The sequence below is a fragment of the Lissotriton helveticus genome, chromosome 8 (genome assembly GCF_964261635.1).
Source record: "Lissotriton helveticus chromosome 8, aLisHel1.1, whole genome shotgun sequence".
Lineage (NCBI taxonomy): Eukaryota > Metazoa > Chordata > Amphibia > Caudata > Salamandridae > Lissotriton > Lissotriton helveticus.
The window spans coordinates 51482037-51487036 of NC_136069.1; the positions used below are offsets into that span (position 1 = coordinate 51482037).

Genomic DNA, 5000 nt, shown 5'->3' on the forward strand with positions numbered 1-5000 from the left:
GATACAAGACTCCTTAAAACATATCTCTAACATATAAGGGTAAATATCCAGGTCATGCATCTTGTTTGTTGAATGGTTCAAATCAAAGTAGGAAGACCACAGCTAGCAGCAAGCCGAAATAGCTCAGTTGGGAGAGCGTTAGACTGAAGATCTAAAGGTCCCTGGTTCAATCCCGGGTTTCGGCACAGTTGAGAGGTTCCTTTCTTCTAACAAAATAGGTCTTGGAATCAGCTGTAGTACTTTTTTCTCTATTCATCAAATTCTTTCCAACTGATATACAACACAAGCAATTTAACATAGACTTTGATTTGTGTCCTCCTTCTAAACTTGCTTCCACATTTCTTGCCTTCAGGTTAGACTATGAATGTTTCCCATTTCAGGCTTTTTTGTAATGTAAACTCTTGTCTGCATTACCTTCAACTTCCCCTTGAACACAGATGTCAGTGGTCAGATGACGTTGCTTACCTACTCAGGCCACATACGTCTGGGTAATATAGTGCTAGTCCATTCAGAGTTAAAAAGACGCTACCTAACCCGGATCCCAAAAACGCTATTTACCCATTGCACAAGTTAACTGCTGAATGATACAGGACTCCTTAAAACATATCTCTAACATATAAGGGTAAATATCCAGGTCATGCATCTAGTTTGTTGAATGGTTCAAATCAAAGTATGAAGACCTCAGCTAGCAGCAGGCCGAAATAGCTCAGTTGGGAGAGCGTTAGACTGAAGATCTGAAGGTCCCTGGTTCAGTCCCGGGTTTCGGCACAGTTGAGAGGTTGCTTGCTTCTGACAAAAGAGGTCTTGGAGTCTGCTGCAGTACTTTTTTCTCTATACATCAAATTCTTTCCAACTGATATACAACACAAGCAATTTAACATAGACTTTGCTTTGTGTCCTCCTTCTAAACTTGCTTCCACATTTCTTGCCTTCAGGTTAGACTATGAATGTTTCCCATTTCATGCTTTTTTGTAATGTAAACTCTTGTCTGCCTTACCTTCAACCTCCCCTTGAACACAGATGTCAGTAGTCAGATGACGTTGCTTACCTACTCAGGCCACATACGTCTGGGTAATATAGTGCTAGTCCATTCAGAGTTAAAAAAACGCTACCTAACCCGGATCCCAAAACTCTATTTACCCATTGCACAAGTTAACTGCTGAATGATACAGGACTCCTTAAAACATATCTCTAACATATAAGGGTAAACATCCAGGTCATGCATCTAGTTTGTTGAATGGTTCAAATCAAAGTATGAAGACCACAGCTAGCAGCAGGCTGAAATAGCTCAGTTGGGAGAGCGTTAGACTGAAGATCTAAAGGTCCCTGGTTCAATCCCGGGTTTCGGCACAGTTGAGAGGTTCTTTGCTTCTAACTAAATAGGTCTTGGAATCAGCTGTAGTACTTTTTTCACTATTCATCAAATTTTTTCTAACTGATATACAACACAAGCAATTTAACATAGACTTTGCTTTGTGTCCTCCTTCTAAACTTGCTTCCACATTTCTTGCCTTCAGGTTAGACTATGAATGTTTCCCATTTCATGCTTTTTTGTAATGTAAACTCTTGTCTGCATTACCTTCAACTTCCCCTTGAACACAGATGTCAGTAGTCAGATGACATTGCTTACCTTCTCAGGCCACATACGTCTGGGTAATATAGTGCTAGTCCATTCAGAGTTAAAAAAACGTTACCTAACCCGGATCCCAAAAACGCTATTTACCCAATGCACAAGTTAACTGCTGAATGATACAGGACTCCTTAAAACATATCTCTAACATATAAGTGTAAATATCCAGGTCATGCATCTAGTTTGTGGAATGGTTCAAATCAAAGTATGAAGACCACAGCTAGCAGCAGGCCGAAATAGCTCAGTTGGGAGAGCGTTAGACTGAAGCTCTAAAGGTCCCTGGTTCAATCCCGGGTTTCGGCACAGTTGAGAGGTTCCTTTCTTCTAACAAAATAGGTCTTGGAATCAGCTGTAGTACTTTTTTCTCTATTCATCAAATTCTTTCCAACTGATATACAACACAAGCAATTTAACATAGACTTTGATTTGTGTCCTCCTTCTAAACTTGCTTCCACATTTCTTGCCTTCAGGTTAGACTATGAATGTTTCCCATTTCAGGCTTTTTTGTAAAGTAACCTCTTGTCTGCCTTACCTTCAACTTCCCCTTGAACACAGATGTCAGTGGTCAGATGACATTGCTTACCTACTCAGGCCACATACGTCTGGGTAATATAGTGCTAGTCCATTCAGAGTTAAAAAAACGCTACCTAACCCGGATCCCAAAAACGCTATTTACCCATTGCACAAGTTAACTGCTGAATGATACAGGACTCCTTAAAACATATCTCTAACATATAAGGGTAAATATCCAGGTCATGCATCTAGTTTGTTGAATGGTTCAAATCAAAGTATGAAGACCTCAGCTAGCAGCAGGCCGAAATAGCTCAGTTGGGAGAGCGTTAGACTGAAGATCTGAAGGTCCCTGGTTCAATCCCGGGTTTCGGCACAGTTGAGAGGTTGCTTGCTTCTGACAAAAGAGGTCTTGGAATCTGCTGCAGTACTTTTTTCTCTATTCATCAAATTTTTTCCAACTGATATACAACACAAGCAATTTAACATAGACTTTGCTTTGTGTCCTCCTTCTAAACTTGCTTCCACATTTCTTGCCTTCAGGTTAGACTATGAATGTTTCCCATTTCATGCTTTTTTGTAATGTAAACTCTTGTCTGCCTTACCTTCAACTTCCCCTTGAACACAGATGTCAGTAGTCAGATGACGTTGCTTACCTACTCAGGCCACATACGTCTGGGTAATATAGTGCTAGTCCATTCAGAGTTAAAAAAACGCTACCTAACCCGGATCCCAAAACTCTATTTACCCATTGCACAAGTTAACTGCTGAATGATACAGGACTCCTTAAAACATATCTCTAACATATAAGGGTAAACATCCAGGTCATGCATCTAGTTTGTTGAATGGTTCAAATCAAAGTATGAAGACCACAGCTAGCAGCAGGCCGAAATAGCTCAGTTGGGAGAGCGTTAGACTGAAGATCAAAAGGTCCCTGGTTCAATCCCGGGTTTCGGCACAGTTGAGAGGTTCTTTGCTTCTAACAAAATATGTCTTGGAATCAGCTGTAGTACTTTTTTCCCTATTCATCAAATTTTTTCTAACTGATATACAACACAAGCAATTTAACATAGACTTTGCTTTGTGTCCTCCTTCTAAACTTGCTTCCACATTTCTTGCCTTCAGGTTAGACTATGAATGTTTCCCATTTCAGGCTTTTTTGTAATGTAAACTCTTGTCTGCATTACCTTCAACTTCCCCTTGAACACAGATGTCAGTGGTCAGATGACGTTGCTTACCTACTCAGGCCACATACGTCTGGGTAATATAGTGCTAGTCCATTCAGAGTTAAAAAAACGCTACCTAACCCGGATCCCAAAAACGCTATTTACCCATTGCACAAGTAAACTGCTGAATGATACAGGACTCCTTAAAACATATCTCTAACATATAAGGGTAAACATCCAGGTCATGCATCTAGTTTGTTGAATGGTTCAAATCAAAGTATGAAGACCACAGCTAGCAGCAGGCTGAAATAGCTCAGTTGGGAGAGCGTTAGACTGAAGATCTAAAGGTCCCTGGTTCAATCCCGGGTTTCGGCACAGTTGAGAGGTTCTTTGCTTCTAACTAAATAGGTCTTGGAATCAGCTGTAGTACTTTTTTCACTATTCATCAAATTTTTTCTAACTGATATACAACACAAGCAATTTAACATAGACTTTGCTTTGTGTCCTCCTTCTAAACTTGCTTCCACATTTCTTGCCTTCAGGTTAGACTATGAATGTTTCCCATTTCATGCTTTTTTGTAATGTAAACTCTTGTCTGCATTACCTTCAACTTCCCCTTGAACACAGATGTCAGTAGTCAGATGACATTGCTTACCTTCTCAGGCCACATACGTCTGGGTAATATAGTGCTAGTCCATTCAGAGTTAAAAAAACGTTACCTAACCCGGATCCCAAAAACGCTATTTACCCAATGCACAAGTTAACTGCTGAATGATACAGGACTCCTTAAAACATATCTCTAACATATAAGTGTAAATATCCAGGTCATGCATCTAGTTTGTGGAATGGTTCAAATCAAAGTATGAAGACCACAGCTAGCAGCAGGCCGAAATAGCTCAGTTGGGAGAGCGTTAGACTGAAGCTCTAAAGGTCCCTGGTTCAATCCCGGGTTTCGGCACAGTTGAGAGGTTCCTTTCTTCTAACAAAATAGGTCTTGGAATCAGCTGTAGTACTTTTTTCTCTATTCATCAAATTCTTTCCAACTGATATACAACACAAGCAATTTAACATAGACTTTGATTTGTGTCCTCCTTCTAAACTTGCTTCCACATTTCTTGCTTTCAGGTTAGACTATGAATGTTTCCCATTTCAGGCTTTTTTGTAATGTAAACTCTTGTCTGCATTACCTTCAACTTCCCCTTGAACACAGATGTCAGTGGTCAGATGACGTTGCTTACCTACTCAGGCCACATACGTCTGGGTAATATAGTGCTAGTCCATTCAGAGTTAAAAAAACGCTACCTAACCCGGATCCCAAAAACGCTATTTACCCATTGCACAAGTTAACTGCTGAATGATACAGGACTCCTTAAAACATATCTCTAACATATAAGGGTAAATATCCAGGTCATGCATCTAGTTTGTTGAATGGTTCAAATCAAAGTATGAAGACCTCAGCTAGCAGCAGGCCGAAATAGCTCAGTTGGGAGAGCGTTAGACTGAAGATCTGAAGGTCCCTCGTTCAATTCCGGGTTTCGGCACAGTTGAGAGGTTGCTTGCTTCTGACAAAAGAGGTCTTGGAATCTGCTGCAGTACTTTTTTCTCTATTCATCAAATTTTTTCCAACTGATATATAACACAAGCAATTTAACATAGACTTTGCTTTGTGTCCTCCTTCTAAACTTGCTTCCACA

General features: G+C 40.2%; 7 non-coding genes across 7 annotated transcripts; all 7 read left to right on the forward strand.

Moving 5' to 3' along the window:
* The first annotated feature begins 112 nt into the window (after positions 1-112).
* On the forward strand, positions 113-185 carry TRNAF-GAA (transfer RNA phenylalanine (anticodon GAA)). Its single transcript has one exon. It is a non-coding gene; the product is annotated as a tRNA-Phe (tRNA).
* A 1092-nt stretch (positions 186-1277) lies between these two features.
* Positions 1278-1350, forward strand: TRNAF-GAA (transfer RNA phenylalanine (anticodon GAA)). Its single transcript has one exon. It is a non-coding gene; the product is annotated as a tRNA-Phe (tRNA).
* A 510-nt stretch (positions 1351-1860) lies between these two features.
* Positions 1861-1933, forward strand: TRNAF-GAA (transfer RNA phenylalanine (anticodon GAA)). The gene has a single exon. It is a non-coding gene; the product is annotated as a tRNA-Phe (tRNA).
* A 510-nt stretch (positions 1934-2443) lies between these two features.
* TRNAF-GAA (transfer RNA phenylalanine (anticodon GAA)) lies at positions 2444-2516 on the forward strand. The gene has a single exon. It is a non-coding gene; the product is annotated as a tRNA-Phe (tRNA).
* A 509-nt stretch (positions 2517-3025) lies between these two features.
* Positions 3026-3098, forward strand: TRNAF-GAA (transfer RNA phenylalanine (anticodon GAA)). Its single transcript has one exon. It is a non-coding gene; the product is annotated as a tRNA-Phe (tRNA).
* A 510-nt stretch (positions 3099-3608) lies between these two features.
* Positions 3609-3681, forward strand: TRNAF-GAA (transfer RNA phenylalanine (anticodon GAA)). The gene has a single exon. It is a non-coding gene; the product is annotated as a tRNA-Phe (tRNA).
* A 510-nt stretch (positions 3682-4191) lies between these two features.
* TRNAF-GAA (transfer RNA phenylalanine (anticodon GAA)) lies at positions 4192-4264 on the forward strand. Its single transcript has one exon. It is a non-coding gene; the product is annotated as a tRNA-Phe (tRNA).
* Positions 4265-5000: the final 736 nt, after the last annotated feature.